Source organism: Bufo gargarizans, chromosome 5, assembly GCF_014858855.1.
Source record: "Bufo gargarizans isolate SCDJY-AF-19 chromosome 5, ASM1485885v1, whole genome shotgun sequence".
NCBI lineage: Eukaryota > Metazoa > Chordata > Amphibia > Anura > Bufonidae > Bufo > Bufo gargarizans.
In genome coordinates this window covers 482,841,538-482,860,452 of record NC_058084.1, presented here as the reverse complement: position 1 = coordinate 482,860,452, position 18,915 = coordinate 482,841,538, and positions in this window count along the sequence as shown.

Below are 18,915 nucleotides of genomic sequence, written 5' to 3'. Positions count from 1 at the left end.
CCCTGAGATGGTGAAGAGGGGAAATAGGAGCAGCCTGCTCGCACAGAACCTGGATGGGAGAGATGACACAAAACAACCAAACTTAAAATCACACTTCTCTTTCTGAGCTGGAACAGACAACCTTCCTTCCTAGCTTCCAAGACCACAATGATTAGTCTAATCCGCTCAGAGCACTGGGCTGGTGTGCTATTTAAACTAATGACCCCACCCAGTGCACCTGATGAGAGGCGGATTCAGCACGGCTCCAAAACAAACACTAAACTCGTGCTGCTATCCTGGCCGACCTCCGCACATCGTCAGAGTGGGGAATGACATGCAGTCTACCATTACCACAGTGTATAACATCCAGCCTCTCGTCATACAGTCTACCATTACCACAGTGTATAACATGCAGCCTCTAGCCATGCAATCTACCATTACCACAGTGTATAACATCCAACCTCTCTAGCCATGTACCGTAGTCTACCATTAACACAGGAGTATAACAACCAGCTCTGCCCATGCAGTCACCTTTACAGACATTGGTGACAGAATGGCTCATTGTAAAGAGCATAGTAATCCTGAGAGCGCTGAACTGATTACTACCCCATGCTGTGCGACGTTTCGGGGGTATGGTCGTTCAGCATGGGGTAGTAATCAGTTCAGCGCTCTCAGGATTACTATGCATTATAGTGATTCATTTTTTATGAAAAATAAAAGGACTGAAAAATACCAGCAAAGCTTCACAAGAGTGAGTGTTATTTATACCTGATGAATAACCATTTGAATAAGACTAATACGACTGAGTGGATTATGTGGATTTAATTGTGGAGCCTGAGTGAGGTCGTAGTATACTACAGGTGGATGCAAATCTCCCATCACTGAGCACAAAGCTAGGCATGAGATGGAGGGTGTAAAGCAAGCCAACCCTGGACTCTGAAACAGAGAAGACACCTTATGTGCAGTGACCAATCACACTTCTCTATCTGGAGGTCTGATGGTCAAATTTGGTGAATGCCCGGAGAACTTTACCTGTCTGACTGCATTGTGCGGCTATATAGTCTGGTAGAGGAGGGGTAATGCTATGAGGGATTTTCAGGGGTCGGACTTCACTCTTCATTTCCAGAGAAGGGAAATCTTAATGCAACAGCAGGCAAGACATTGTGGACAATTGTATGGTGACAACTATGTAGGAACAGTTTGGGGAAAGCCCTTTTCTGTTCCTCCTTTACTGCGTTCCAGTTCACAAGCTCAATAAAGACATAGTTGGGGGAGTCTAGAAGAACTTGACTGGCCGCACGGACCCCCAAACTCAACCCCATCCAACACTAGAATGGAGACTGCAAGCCAGGCCCTCTCCTCCAACATCAGGGTCTAACCTCACAAATGCTCTTCTGGATAAAGGGGCAAAAATTTCCACAGAGCCCCTCCAAAATCTTATAGAAAGCCTTCCCTCAAGAACAAAGGGGGGACCTTCCCAGAGGAGCAAAGGAGTGACTAACTCCATATTAATGCCTATGGATATAGAATTGGAAGTCAGAAAAACTCCTGGAAGTGGAAGGTGGATTCCAATACCTTTCTCTGTATAATGTGAATACAAATCACATGTCTTCCATAATCTCATTTCTGGATTTATAATAAACTCCTGTGAGTCCAGAACAGTGATTTTCCTCTCTCTGATTTTGCATTATAATATTAACATTAAGATATTCTGTATTTCTGCCAGTGACTATATTATAACGTTGTTTTGTGTCATCATGAAAGGAGTCCATGTTTCTATGGAAGCCAAAGCAATAGACAAGTGCCACCCAGAGCCAAGAGAGGCCGGTCGGAGCTTCATGGTGGAATATTCATCATCAATGTGTCAATCATTTGGCCGAGAATTTCAATAAGACCTCAGACTGATGCCAGAAATCCAGTTTAATTAACCATACGACAAACATAAAAACCTATAATAAAATATAAAAAAATCCTCTATATACTCTCCAAGCACTGAGATGACTTCACAGTCCATGGCCGGAAACATAAAAATGTAAATAGAAAATAGCACCCCATCCCCCAGTACAGTGACGCCACCTCATTGAAGGCATTCGTCCTGTGGGAGTTTAAGACTGGTGACATTTCTTGAAGGAAACATCATTATTTAAAGTGATGACTCAAAAGGACCAAAAGACCACCAGAGCCTGGTGAGCCAGCCTTAGAGATTACTGGTGGTAAATACAGACAGTCACAGGCTGCCGTCCAGTACTGCATGCTGCCAGCCCGGGATGGAAGCCTTTGCCTCACTCTCTGCCCCACCAGATGGAAACAATTTGCACAAAGCCATCTTCTTCTAGGGAAAAGATGAGGACCAGGTGGCAAAGTTTTAATTCATAGACATGCCAAAAATGACAAAGACGTATCAACGCTTCAGAATATGGAGCAGGCGGACATCAGGCACTTGGACCTTTTGGAAATACTTGAATTCTAAAATCTTATTTATATGAATATTCTTCTTTAGAAAGGACGATGTTCAGGAATATTGTGATTTTCAGGGAGCTGAAGGAGCAAATACTTCTAGAGGAGCTTCCACTTTGAGAAAAGATCCAAATCACATTCTCGTTTCGTTGGGGCTTGGAGGACCCCTGTGTAGGCTTCCATTTGAAGGGTCATTCCACCCTATTCTCCTACAATGAATGGGAAGTTAGTGAGAGGACAAAAAGCTCTAAACCTTCCTGTTCTAGATATTATGGTTTGATGGAAGAGCTCCATTTTGGATTTTGCCAATGGACTCATCTGATCTATGTATATCGCTGCCCATCACATAATTTCCATAAATACTAGTGACCTAAATAGTAATAGGTTATTATAGGACTATGGATCAGATGTATGTGCCCCCTGACCATCATACTAATATGAGCTTGCTGGGCATCCCATTCTAAAACCGTAGAAATTAACATGGAATTGTCCCCATTAGTAGGGATGGTTGCCCCCACAACATTTCTGAGCACGTATTTGTGTATTTGTGGCAGTTCAGTCATAAGAGCATTTGTGAAATCAACTGAGAAGGTGGCTTGCAATCCTCATTTTACTTCATCCAAAGGTGTTGGATTGGGTTGATATCAGTGTCATTGAGGCTTGCCTTGCTCAAGACTAGAGCAAATCAGTTTGTAAAAAACCAAGTTTGTTACGAACTTCCCAAAATTTTGTCCGGCAGATGAACCCAAAGCTTTTCAGGTTAGTTTCGGATGGATTCAGTAAAACAGAGCACAGCAGCACCATCTCAGTGCACATATCGGCAGGAAAAAGCACTTGAGAGGCAGAAGAAGGGTTCTCAACTGACCCTTAGAGGAAGTGGGGGGGGCTCAGCCTGATTGGCTCCCAGGATGATAGACAGCCGGGATGAGCCAATCAGTGCTGCAGCAGACAGGGAGGAGCCCGAGCGGAACGAGGAGAACGCCATTCTGTGCTGGGCTGTGAATGAGGGTGGATGGGTCTATGCAGTGCAAGAACATTTTGTTTATTTTTTGCCATTTTAACAGAAATACAGTTTTTTCTTGTGTGTATTGCGGGGGGGTACAGTATGTGGTTTACCATCCAGAAGATAGATAGCATTTTAAATCTGAGTGAAAACGTGATCCATTAGTGCAAAATCCATGTCCGAAAATCTCCAGACAGTACTTTTTTTTAGGGGGGGGGGGGGGGGGGCTGATAGCATATTAGTGTGTCTTAAATACAGAGGGTAGCGGTTTAAAATGAGCTGTGATCTCAAGTGTCGCGCCCAGGCCAGTCAGCAAGCCAACAGCTCCTGGCTCAATGCCCAGGTTCAGGGCACATACCCAGTCTCCGGCATATACCAGGTCTGTGGTACATACCCAGTCTCCGGACCCCCACCTTCCCTCTCCACATCCACAATGCATGGCTGCTGCTACTACAACTACTACCACTACTATTACTATTACTACTATTACTACTTCTACCACTATTACTCTCACTACTTCTACCACTACTACTACTATTATTACTACCACCACTATTTCTACTAACACTAATACTATTACTACTCCCACCTTCCCTCTCCACATCCACAATGCATGGCTGCTGCTACTACCATTACTACTACTACTACTATTATTATTACCACTACTTCTACCACTAGTACTACTACTATTATTACTACCACCACTTCTACTACTACCACTACTTCTACTAACACTAATACTATTACTACTCCCACCTTCCCTCTCCACATCCACAATGCACGGCTGCTGCTACTACAACTACTACTATTACTATCACTACTTCTATTATTACTACCACCACTTCTACTACTACCACTATTTCTACTAATACTATTACTACTCCCACCTTCCCTCTCCACATCCACAATGCATGGCTGCTGCTACTACCACTACTACTACTATTACTACTTCTACCACTACTACTATTATTATTATTACCACTACTTCTACCACTAGTACTACTACTATTATTACTACCACTACTTCTACTAACACTAATACTATTACTACTCCCACCTTCCCTCTCCACATCCACAATGCACGGCTGCTGCTACTACAACTACTAACACTACTACTACCATTACCACTACTACTACTCCCATCTTCCCTCTCCACATCCACCCTGCACGGCTGCTGCTCCCAATTAAAAGAGATAATTTTTTAGGCTCGTTCACAGTGAGACCCTGTCAAGGAATAATTTTTTATTTATGTTTTTCTCTCCCATAACCGTGTGTGGTTAATCATCATCTGCCCCGATAAGAAACGATTTGGACATGTGCCCAGCTTTGGAATATGAAGAAGCTGGGCACGGACGTCCTACGTGTGTTTCCCCCATGTATGTCAGTGTCACTCAGACATCATGTAGTATTGCTGGTATTGTGCTCCAGAGCTTGGGGTGGAGAGAGGGAAAAGGGAAAAATTCATTAAAAAAAATGTACGGAAACTTCTAGGAGAAATTGGAGCCAATTTGTTTCAGCCCGAACCGATTCACACCGTCCGAAGATTTTTTTTTTTAATTGGCAAATCTGAACGTGAACCGAAACGCAAATCTATTATGGAGAAGAGCTGCTCTGGAGAACCTCACACATCTTTTGTTGGCCAAGATAACGGTTCATTGCCAGAAATTTTGCAGAAGGAACCAAGCTGATTTGCTCACCAAATGCTTGATGAGGTAAAAAACGCCAAGCTTGTAAGTCTAAATTGAAATATTTAAAATGGTTTTGTGGTCTCTATTTTCATTAATTAATTTCTAAAGATCATTATTCAAATTTTCACTTGGTTTTTCTGATCTGGTTTTTCTGATCTGTTTTTTGTCAAAGCCCCAAATTATGGAATTTCTAGAAATAAGAGCAGCTTCTTCTGAGGAATAGTCTATATGGTCCTGTGGGACTGTGGCCAGCAATATATGGAAATCACACAAAAGCCATTGATAAGACCACAACAAATGCAGGATAACAAATCATTAGCATAAAAGTATATGATTGGTGAGAAAACACGGAAGATGAAACTAGAGCAAGACTCAACCCAAAGACCGCTCTCCTCAAATCTTATTCTCTTAGACAGAAATGTAGTCATTTTCTATTCAGTATTTCTACTCATGATACCACAAGGTCAGACAATTTGACTTTATTCTCTTTGGAAAAGCCTTGAAAAGTGCTGGTCTTGTGGTAATTCAAGGACAAGTTAAGAGGAAGAGAATAAGATGGTTGGGTTTAGCCAAGTTAAGAATGTGGTTCAGCTTAGACTACGTTACCCAGCATCGAGAACTTCAGAAGCCACAATTACTTAGGGAACAAAAACACATATTCGAGACCAAGGAGGAATAATTGGAGACAAGCAGCACCTGTGAACAGAGTAGATAAATATACAGGAACATTAGACTATAGGATCGAGCAAGTAGTTTGAAGTGGCTCCATGTAACAGTAGAAGACTTTACTGGTTGAGTGTTTGAGGCAAATTAAGGGATGGCAAACACTAAACATTGGATTGAGCCCTCATCAGTCTAAGACTCAGCCAAGGAACTCAACCTAATGGTTTTGGATAAGGAACATAAGCAGATTTAAAGAAATCCTGTTGTTACAGACCTAGTTCAATCTTACATCTATATACAAAAAGTTATATTCATGGGGAAAAAAAAACATAAAAAACTTCTGCATGAAATATATCTATGATTTAAAGGAATGTAGAGGAACATAACTACTATAATACTGCTCCTATGTACAAAAATATAACTACTATAATACTGCTCCTATGTACAAGAATATAACTACTATAATACTGCTCCTATGTACAAGAATATAACTACTATAATACTGCTCCTATGTACAAAAATATAACTACTATAATATTGCTCCTATGTACAAGAATATCACTACTATAATACTGCTCCTATGTACAAGAATATAACTACTATAATACTGCCTCCTATGTACAAGCATATAACTACTATAATACTGCCTCCTATGTACAAGAATATAACTACTATAATACTAGTCCTATGTACAAGAATATAACTACTATAATACTAGTCCTATGTACAAGAATATAACTACTATAATACTGCTCCTATGTACAAGAATATAACTACTATAATACTGCTCCTATGTACAAGAATATAACTACTATAATACTGCCTCCTTTGTACAAGAATATAACTACTATAATACTGCCTCCTATGTACAAGAATATAACTTCTTCCTGTACCACTGCTTGAAGAAGGTGTCTTCCAGAAACTGGCAGTAGGACTGGGAGTTGAGCTTGACTCCATCCTCAACCCGAAAAGGCCCCACAAGCTCATCTTTGATGATACCAGCCCAAACCAGTACTCCACCTCCATCTTGCTGGCGTCTGAGTCGGACTGGAGCTCTCTGCCCTTTACCAATCCAGCCACGGGCCCATCCATCTGGCCCATCAAGACTCACTCTCATTTCATCAGTCCATAAAACCTTAGAAAAATCAGTCTTGAGATATTTCTTGGCCCAGTCTTGACGTTTCAGCTTGTGTGTCTTGTTCAGTGGTGGTCGTCTTTCAGCCTTTCTTACCTTGGCCATGTCTCTGAGTATTGCACACCTTGTGCTTTTGGGCACTCCAGTGATGTTGCAGCTCTGAAATATGGCCAAACTGGTGGCAAGTGGCATCTTGGCAGCTGCACGCTTGACTTTTCTCAGTTCATGGGCAGTTATTTTGCGCCTTGGTTTTTCCACACGCTTCTTGCGACCCTGTTGACTATTTTGAATGAAACGCTTGATTGTTCGATGATCGCGCTTCAGAAGCTTTGCAATTTTAAGAGTGCTGCATCCCTCTGCAAGATATCTCACTATTTGTGACTTTTCTGAGCCTGTCAAGTCCTTCTTTTGACCCATTTTGCCAAAGGAAAGGAAGTTGCCTAATAATTATGCACACCTGATATAGGGTGTTGATGTCATTAGACCACATCCCTTCTCATTACAGAGATGCACATCACCTAATATGCTTAATTGGTAGTAGGCTTTCGAGCCTATACAGCTTGGAGTAAGACAACATGCATAAAGAGGATGATGTGGTCAAAATACTCATTTGCCTAATAATTCTGCACTCCCTGTAATACTGCTCCTATGTACAGGAATATAACTACTATAATACTGCCTCCTATGTACAATAATATAACTACTATAATACTGCCTTCTATGTACAAGAATATAACTACTATAATACTGCTTCTTTGTACAATAATATAACTTCTATAATACTGCTCCTATGTACAGGAATATAACTACTATAATACTGCTCCTATGTACAAGGATATAACTACTATAATACTGCTCCTATGTACAAGAATATAACTACTATAATACTGCTCCTATGTACAAGAATATAACTACTATAATACTGCTCCTATGTACAAGAATATAACTACTATAATACTGCTCCTATGTACAGGAATATAACTACTATAATACTGCTCCTATGTACAAGAATATAACTACTATAATACTGCTCCTATGTACAAGAATATAACTACTATAATACTGCTCCTATGTACAGGAATATAACTACTATAATACTGCTCCTATGTACAAGAATATAACTACTATAATACTGCGACTAGGTAACTACTATAACACGTTTCCATAGTTCAGTGTTTTTTGATACTAGAATTGGAAGAATAAGTAAGTGAACCCTTTGGAATTACTTTCTGCAGTGATTAGTAATAAATTATGGTCTGAGTATTGTACACTGATGTAAGTACACTGTAACAATTATATAAAAACAAAAAGTATAAAACACACTTACACTGTTCATGTATTTTTAGCACAAACATCCACAGAGCAGAAGTAAAAGTGACCTGTAGCTTCCCCGATAGGATTGGTAGCTGCATATAGGATGTGTGTTACAATCCTACAGGCTCACCTGAGTCAGAGGACAGCTGGCTGGAGGTGGGAGCCCAGTGGCAAGGACCGCAGGCAGGTTGTAGTTGCAGGAAGTCAGGCAGAGGCGTAACCGGTTGGCAGGCGGTGGGTCAGGGCAGGCGGCAGTGAGCGTGGTCAGACAATCCGGATCGGGTACGGTGGTAGCAGTTCAGTTGGTAGGGACAAGCAGAAGAGTAGTCGGGGACAATTCCGAGGTCGGCAGCAGTCGAGTTGGTAGCAGAAGCAACAGAGGCACAGCAGTAGATGCAGCAGGATCAAGTCCAGAAGAACAATAACCAGCAGGGATCTGGTGCAAGAGGCTGGGCTTATAAAGAGGAAGTAGCAGGTGCAAGGAATCACAGAGATTAACAAGGCAAGGCTGGAACAAGGTAGATCAAAGAGTTCAGTAGAAGGAAAAGTCCAGAAGGGTTGGTAGTCTAGTGGCTAGAGCTACCGCCTGGGACATGGCCGGTCATGGGTTCGAATCCTGACAATGTGATCAGTGTTGCGGAGGAATGTTAAACCGTTCCTCATTGTAAATGTATTGACCTCGTCTACTGATCTGGGATGCCCCCTGCATGGGCTTCTTCAGGTCATGTCACAGCAACTTCTATAATGATCAGTGGGTGTGGAACTACTGTTTCAACCAAAAGGTTTGACTTTGGGCTCATCTTCAAGGCTCATGCCACTGTTATAAATAATTATCCTAATCAACCTGTTTTTCTTCCTTCATTTTCCACACTGCGCCTCTAGTTCTTCATGAGATTTCTTCAGCCTAACACTGGCCTCTTCAATATGCTTAAGATCAGGACTCTTCAGGTCATGCCTTTGCATCTCCATAGGGTTAAGTTCAGGGATCTTCAGGTCATGTCTATGCATCTCCATAGGGTAAAGGTCAGGGATCTTCAGGTCATGTCTATGCATCTCCATAGGGTTAAGGTCAGGGATCTTCAGGTCATGTCTATGCATCTTCATAGGGTTAAGGTCAGGGATCTTCAGGTGACGTCTATGCATCTCCATAGGGTTAAGGTCAGGGATCTTCAGGTCATGTCTATGCATCTCCATAGGGTTAAGGTCAGGGATCTTCAGGTGACGTCTATGCATCTCCATAGGGTTATGGTCAGGGATCTTCAGGTCATGTCTATGCATCTCCATATGGTTAAGGTCAGGGATCTTCAGGTCATGTCTATGCATCTCCATAGGGTTAAAGTCAAGGATCTTCAGGTCACGTCTATGAATCTCCATAGGGATTTTCAGGTCATGTCTATGTATCTCCATAGGGTTAAGGTCAGGGATCTTCAGGTCATGTCTATGCATCTCCATAGGGTTATGGTCAGAAATCTTCAGGTCATGTCCATGCATCTCCATAGGGTTAAGGTCAGGGATCTTCAGGTCATGTCTATGCATCTCCATAGGGTTATGGTCAGGGATCTTCAGGTCACGTCTATACATCTCCATAGGGTTATGGTCAGGAATCTTCAGGTCACATCTATGCATCTCCATAGGGTTAAGGTCAGGGATCTGCAGGTCACGTCTATGAATCTCCATAGGGATTTTCAGGTCATGTCTATGTATCTCCATAGGGTTAAGGTCAGGGATCTTCAGGTCATGTCTATGCATCTCCATAGGGTTATGGTCAGAAATCTTCAGGTCATGTCCATGCATCTCCATAGGGTTAAGGTCAGGGATCTTCAGGTCATTGTATAGTGGCCGTGCTTGGTATCACGCTCAGCCCCAAGAAGTGAGGTGAATTGGGGTGAGCGAGATACCAAGCACAGCTGCTATGCAATGTACGGCGCTGTGCTTGGTAAGCAGGGAGAAGGCCTCAGAGGAGCATCAGAGCCTTTTCAAACTGCTGATTGGCTGTTATTGGACCCCTACCAGTCAGATACTGATGACCTATCCAGAGGATAGGTCATCAGTATAAAAAGCCCGGAAAACCCCTTTAAGGTCAGGACTCTTCTGGTCATGGCAATGCATGTCCATAAGGTTAAAGTCAAGACTCTGACTTGGCCACTCCAAAACAAAAATCTTCTATTTCCCCTATTGAATGATTTACCACCAGGATCACCAGAACCTTCTCCTCAGCACAAATCTGCACATTATGTTCTACGTCTACATCACCTTATACTACAGATACACAGCACATATCTTTCTATTATATTTATTACAAGTATGTGCCCCGCATTATGTTTATGACAATCCAGTAAAATATTTTAATACACTTTAGAAATAGTTTCCACAATATTCACAAGGTTTCCAGTCCATGAGGCAGCATAGAAGCCCCAGACAATGATTCTCCCTCCACCAGTCCTACATCATGATGATCCCTCCACCAGCCCTAAATGATGATGTTCCTTCCACCAGCCCTAAATGATGATGTTCCCTCCACCAGCCCTAATGATGCTCCTTCTGTGAGATTGAGAAACAGCTCTCTTTGTTTAAACATTGTTTTGTGTGGATTAAATGTATCCTGTCCTCGGGATTTTGTGTATAGAGCTGAGGACATGGGTTGCTAGATGGCCGCTAGCACTTCCACAATACCCAGTCCCCATAGCTCTGTGTGCTTTTATTGTGTAAAAAAAACTATTTGATCCATATACCTGAGAGGAAGAAGCCCAGCACCACCCCGAAATCCTCAGATATTTCTATATTCATGAGAGGTGTGGGTCTTCAGAGCATAAAGAAGGATCTGTAGCCATCTTAGGAGTGAGCTGAGAGCTGAGAGCTGAGAAACTGTGTGTGAGCAGAGAAGCTAATGGATCCAGGAGTGAGAGAACCCCTCTGTGACCACAGCTGCAACTGAGTAAAGCTGATCATTGTCCAAGACCCAGATCCTGTCCGGGGAAAGGAGCATTGTTTCCAGGAAGGCTGACAAGATCTAGGGAACAAGCTGCATACCCTGTGGGACCTCGTGTTTGCTGCAGAGACTGGTTGTTGAGTTTAGAGACCCGGTGGATAAAGAGCAGACCCCGGGTGGGTAAGATCCTGCACGCATCTCACTGCAGTGTTGGTGCCTAGAGACTTAGACCAGGCCTGTAGTTAGCTAGTTAGGGTTTCTGCTTTGTGTCAGGTCTAAAGAGTTGCTACTGGTCCTACAAGGACTCCATTACTAAAAGGGACATTGCACATTTGGGAGCTGATAAACACCCCCATGAACTCTTCCAGTTCAGCGTTTTGTTTAGGAGTAATACTCAGGCACATGCTACCAGACTAGTTATGGGAGGGGGAATACTATAGAGCACGTAAGATTGTGAACTGTTGTGTTGCACCGCAGGCTAGCCTGTACTAAGCAGCCAAACAATTGTTTGTGTTTGTTTCTGGGTAATAATAGGTACGGCGAGGCAGTTTTAGTTGTGCCCGCCAGTAGGTAAATTACCACAAAATTTCTGCTGGCATCCATCAAGGGGCGCCATGCTGTGCAACACAGGGGTTTCAGCCTTTGGGCTGGGTGTATGTAAACGTATTTTATGTTCCCAGCCTTTGTGGTTGTGTTTATTATCACGTGTTAGTAAAATTCTGTTTTGGCAAAAGCTAGTGTTGGAGTTGCTTTCCTCGTTTATGACTTCACTGTATCCTGAGGAGCCCACCCCGATACACGGCTTACACTTCCATTAGTCCTAAATGATGATGTTCCCTCTACCAGCCCTAAATGATGATGTTCCTCCACCTGCCCTAAATCATGATGCTCCCTCCACGAGTCCTAAATCATGATGCCTCGTCCTGTTCAGTTTTTTTCTAATAGTGGACCCATGGACAGAGGTTTCTGCAGCTTGTGGAGTCATCTTTAGATCTTCTGCCGATACCCTTGGGTTCTTTCTCACCTCTTTCAGAATTGCACATTGACGTGATGTTCAAAGGATGCCTGCTCCTAGGAGACCTGGAACAGTCTAGAAGTTTTTGATGTGCAGATCATTTGTGTAACCATGCATTGATGTACACACCCTCAAGCTTTTGTAGCCTTTTCCTGCTTCATGCATTTTGATAACAGATCTTCTGAGGTTTTCTGAAGGTTGTTTGGATCGAGGTGTGGTTCACACTAATGGTTCTGTGCTTTTCACATTGTGTTTGCTTCTAATTGGGAGAACTATCAGAGCACATCGAATTAGTAATCAATGCAGAAATACAGGTCATTCCAAAGGTTTCACTTACTTTTCTCTGCATTGTATATTTTGTGTTATTTCATGTGTCATGTTTGTCCTCTCAGGCGTCATTGAGTATCAGGATCTGGTAAGCTCGTTTCTTCTATTTCTGCCGCGGTGGCATCTTCCATTACACATCTAACATGTCACCACCGGAGCGCGCGCTCTGTGACGAGGCGACACTTTCCGTTCTCACATTGTAACCTCTCAGACGTTGCGGTCATGAAGTGTCCAGCAGATACCAGACCTCGGCTAGTGAGACACAGACTCTTACAGCAGGACGCTCTATATTTGGTCCACTGATCGAGAGGAACAACCAAAAATATTCCAAGCAGAAAGTTCTGTATGAAGTCAAGCCGTGATAATGCGCTGCTGAATGTGGGGATTTGTTCTGCAGATGTTCTTCCTGTGGAGGTGATTATTACGGTTCAGACTAATATTAGCAGTAACGTGGTCCGTCCATTCAGCTAGAAAATGAATCAGACACACTGCTCAGGCTCATCTGGAGAGCTACACACACTGGTCACATACTGGTCTCATACTGGTATCACACTGGTCACATACAGGTCTCATACTGGTATCATACTGGTCACATACAGGTCTCATATCGGTATCACACTGGTCTCATAATACTCACATACTTGTCTCTTACTGGTCACACACTGGTCTCATACTGGTATTACACTGATCTCATACTGGTCACATACAGGTCTCATACTGGTATCACACTGGTCACATACAGGTCTCATACTCGTCTCATACTGGTTACACACTAGTCTCATACTGGTCTCAAACTGGTACTGGTCTCATACTGGTCTCACACTGGTCACACACTGGTCTCATACTGATCACACTGGTCTCATACTCGTCTCACACTGGTTACACACTAGTCTCATACTGGTCTCAAACTGGTACTGGTCTCATACTAATCACACACTGGTCTCATACTGATCACACTGGTCTCATACTCGTCTCACACTGTTCTGAAACAGGTCTCACACTGGTCACACACTGGTCTCTTACTGGTCTCACATTGTTTTCATACTGGTCTCATACTGATCACACACTGGTCTCATACTAGTCTCACATTGTTCTCACACAGGTCTCACACTGGTCACACACTGGTCTATTACTGGTCTCATACTGGTCTCACACTGGTCACACACTGGTCTCATACTGATCACACTGGTCTCATACTCGTCTCACACTGTTCTGAAACAGGTCTCACACTGGTCACACACTGGTCTCTTACTGGTCTCATATTGTTTTCATACTGGTCTCACACTGGTCACACACTGGTCTCATACTGATCACACTGGTCTCATACTCGTCTCACACTGTTCTGAAACAGGTCTCACACTGGTCACACACTGGTCTCTTACTGGTCTCATATTGTTTTCATACTGGTCTCACACTGGTCACACACTGGTCTCATACTGATCACACTGGTCTCATACTCGTCTCACACTGTTCTGAAACAGGTCTCACACTGGTCACACACTGGTCTCTTACTGGTCTCATATTGTTTTCATACTGGTCTCACACTGGTCACACACTGGTCTCATACTGATCACACTGGTCTCATACTCGTCTCACACTGTTCTGAAACAGGTCTCACACTGGTCACACACTGGTCTATTACTGGTCTCACACTGGTCACACACTGGTCTCATACTGATCACACTGGTCTCATACTCGTCTCACACTGTTCTGAAACAGGTCTCACACTGGTCACACACTGGTCTATTACTGGTCTCACACTGGTCACACACTGGTCTCATACTGATCACACTGGTCTCATACTCGTCTCACACTGTTCTGAAACAGGTCTCACACTGGTCACACACCAGTCTCATACTAGTCTCACATTGTTCTCATACTGGTATCACACTGGTCACACACCAGTCTCATACTAGTCTCACATTGTTCTCATACTGGTCTCACACCTAGATCTAGGCGCTAGGGCCCAACTGGTTTCAGTGGCCCAGTGTAATCTAGGCCTGCTGTATGTATGACTGTTGAGTCAATGATGAGTTGGACAGGGGCCCCTGCCCAAGGGCCCGTATATACCTGGAGCCAGCCCCATCTGGGGAAGCCATACACTATATATGAGACTTCTCGTCTTCACAGCAGACATGGGGGTCATCTGCCGGGTCACTATTTTCACCATTTCAAAATCTCTGCTTGCAGTCAGTCAGCTTTATTTGCAATGTACATCAGAGACCAATGTCCTGACACTACGCTACAATGTATCAGTATGACGCATGAGAAACTGGACACAATTGAAGTAAAACACCTGTCTGGCCACCCAAACTGCCCCACATTAAGTAATATGCCCCCCACACTGCCCCACATTATGTTGTTTGCCCCCCCACACTGCCCCACATTGAGTAATTTGCCCCCCCACACTGCCCCACATTGAGTAATTTGCCCCCCACACTGCCCTCCATAATGTTGTTTGCCCCCACACTGCCTCACATTATGTAATTTGCCCCCACATTGCCCCACATTATGTGATTTGCCCCCCACACTGCCCCACATTATGTAATTTTCCCCCCACACCGCCCCACATTATGTGATTTGCCCCCCACACTGCCCCACATTATGTTGTTTTCCCCCACACCGCCCCACATTATGTTGTTTGCCCCCCACACTGCCCCACATTATGTAATTTGCCCCCGACACTGCCCGACATTATGTTGTTTGCCCCCACACTGCCCCACATTAAGTAATTTGCCCCCCACACTGCCCCACATTATGTAATTTGCCCCCTACACTGCCCCCACATTATGTAATTTGCCCCCCCACACTGCCCCACATTATGTTATTTGCCCCCCACACTGCCCCACATTATGTAATTTGCCCCCCACACTGCCCCACATTATGTAATTTGCCCCCCACACTGCCCCACATTATGTCATTTGCCCCCCACACTGCCCGACATTATGTCATTTGCCCACCACAGTGCCCCACATTATGTAATTTGCCCCCCACACTGCCCCACATTATGTCATTTGCCCCCCACACTGCCCGACATTATGTCATTTGCCCCCCACACTGCCCCACATTATGTCATTTGCCCCCCACACTGCCCGACATTATGTCATTTGCCCCCCACACTGCCCCACATTATGTCACTTGCCCCCCACACTGCCCCACATTATGTCACTTGCCCCACCACACTGCCCGACATTATGTCATTTGCCCCCCCACACTGCCCGACATTATGTCATTTGCCCCCCACACTGCCCGACATTATGTCATTTGCCCCCCACACTGCCCCACATTATGTAATTTGCCCCCCACACTGCCCCACATTATGTAATTTGCCCCCCAAACTGCCCCACATTATGCAATTTGCCCCCCACACTGCCCCACATTATGTCATTTGCCCCCCACACTGCCCCACATTATGTAATTTGCCCCCACACTGCCCCACATTATGTCATTCGCCCCCCCACACTGCCCCACATTATGTCATTTTCCCCCCACACTGCCCCACATTATGTAATTTGCCCCCCACACTGCCTGACATTATGTAATTTGCCCCCCACACTGCCCGACATTATGTAATTTGCCTCCCACACTGCCCCACATTATGTAATTTGCCCCCCACACTGCCCCACATTATGTTATTTCCCCCCCCCACTCTGCCCCACATTATGTAATTTGCCCCCCACACTGCCCCACATTATGTAATTTGCCCCCCACACTGCCCCACATTATGTAATTTGCCCCCCACACTGCCCCACATTATGTTGTTTCCCCCCCCACACTGCCCGACATTATGTAATTTGCCCCCCCACACTGCCCGACATTATGTCATTTGCCCCCCACACTGCCCGACATTATGTCATTTGCCCCCCACACTGCCCGACATTATGTCATTTGCCCCCTACACTGCCCGACATTATGTCATTTGCCCCCCACACTGCCCCACATTATGTAATTTGCCCCCCACACTGCCCCACATTATGTAATTTGCCCCCCACACTGCCCCACATTATGTAATTTGCCCCCCACACTGCCCCACATTATGTAATTTGCCCCCCAAACTGCCCCACATTATGTAATTTGCCCCCCACACTGCCCCACATTATGTCATTTGCCCCCCACACTGCCCCACATTATGTAATTTGCCCCCCACACTGCCCCACATTATGTCATTTGCCCCCCACACTGCCCCACATTATGTCATTTGCCCCCCACACTGCCCCACATTATGTAATTTGCCCCCCACACTGCCCCACATTATGTCATTCGCCCCCCACACTGCCCCACATTATGTCATTTTCCCCCCACACTGCCCCACATTATGTAATTTGCCCCCCACACTGCCCGACATTATGTAATTTGCCCCCCCACACTGCCCGACATTATGTAATTTGCCCCCCACACTGCCCCACAATTATGTTATTTCCCCCCCACACTGCCCCACATTATGTAATTTGCCCCCACACTGCCCCACATTATGTAATTTGCCCCCCACACTGCCCCACATTATGTTGTTTCCCCCCCACACTGCCCCACATTATGTAATTTGCCTCCCACACTGCCCCACATCATGTAATTTGCCCCCCACACTGCCCCACATTATGTTATTTCCCCCCCACACTGCCCCACATTATGTAATTTGCCCCCCACACTGCCCCACATTATGTAATTTGCCCCCCACACTGCCCCACATTATGTTGTTTCCCCCCCCACACTGCCCGACATTATGTAATTTGCCCTCATACTAATTTATTTTGCCCCAGCACTGCCCTCCATTATGTAGTTTGCCCGCCACACTGCCCCCCCACTAAGTAATTCCCCCCCCCCCCCCGTACTTGTGTCGCTGATCCTGTACAGTCTGTACTTGCCGGCTGCGCGAGCATGAGTTCAGTTAAGTTCAGTGTCTTCAGCGCGCAATCCCGTCCTGTGGCGCGTGATCCCGCGGGACCCACTGCGCCAAAGTGACTGAACTCATGCTTGCGCAGCCGGCAAGTACAGGTTCAGATCAGCGACACACGTACAAGGGGGTGGGTGCTAGTGGTGTTGGGAACTTGGGTCCGGCGGGTGACACCCCATCAGACTGGCGTCACCCGGCGCGGCCTGCACCTGCCGGACCCCCTCGCAACGCCACTGGTTATAAATGGTTGGGATCTCATGGCTGCTCTCTTCTCTGCAATAACTGCACATGTCACGGAGCACACTCATAGTGCTCTTCTCATAGATGGTTGGAAACATGGAACTGCTTTCTTCCTGCGCATGTCACGCAGCACGCTCACAACACTCTACCATAGATCTTACATAGGTTGTAAATGGTTGGAATCTCATGGCTGCTCGCTTCGGTATATCATTGAGCATGCTCACAGCGCTCTCCTGATCAAGCTGTTACATTGCTGGACTACATGTATGCACTCATGTTTTTACCGTGTGAGGGTGGCTCCACTGTTCATGTGATGGGTCATGTGCGCAGCAGTTGGACTTGATTGGACCTCAGTTCATTTGAATCTATTGTGGACGGGGTCTCCTCTCTGACACACGACCGAAGAGGAAGGAGATTTATTACCCCTCTGTGGGGTAAATTAAGGGGTTGCTGTTTTTTCACAGAAGCAGGGTTGTTCCTGTACATGGGACCTGCAGTCACATGGGAGGAGCCACAACTGGCCAATAATCAGGGCTGCTTCCTTAAGGCCGTCCCCCACGGAGCAGACTGTGTGCGAGTACTGGGGAAACAAGGCTGTCAGATAGAACTCTGTGTCCAATTTATGTGAGGATCACCTTAATAATCCAGCCATGATCATGTGACCGTATCCTCTCCGACTCCCTGCAGATCATATAGTGGATAATATAAATCATGAAGTCAGCGGCTCGCCCCAGGAACTGACACTCTAAGGACCTTCTCAGTGCAGACAATCCATGAGAGGCTCTGGCTTATTGTCAGTATTAATTAGCGGCCTCCGCAACTTTTTAATAGCCTTTGTGTATCAATTTCCAGATCTCTGCTTGCTGTCAGAGAAGATATTAGCACAACTCTAAGGTAATAAATTGTGAACAAAATAAGTTCACCTTTGTCATAGTGAATGTTACCCGCAAACATACCAGTTCCTCCTCTTATCTAGGCCCCTCCCCAGATAAGAGCCCCTCCTCTTATCTAGGCCCCTCCCCATATTAGAGCTCCTCCTCTTATCTAGGACCCTCCCCAGATCAGAGCCCCTCCTCTTATCTAGGCCCCTCCCCAGATCAGAGCTCCTCCTCTTATCTAGGACCCTCCCCAGATCAGAGCTCCTACTCTTATCTAGGCCTCTCCCTATATTAGAGCTCCTCCTCTTATTTAGGCCCCTCCCTACAGCAACGCTCCTCCTCTTTTTCTTTGTTTGACAGTTGCCTGATTTTCTTTTTTCTCCTTGGTGATTATAA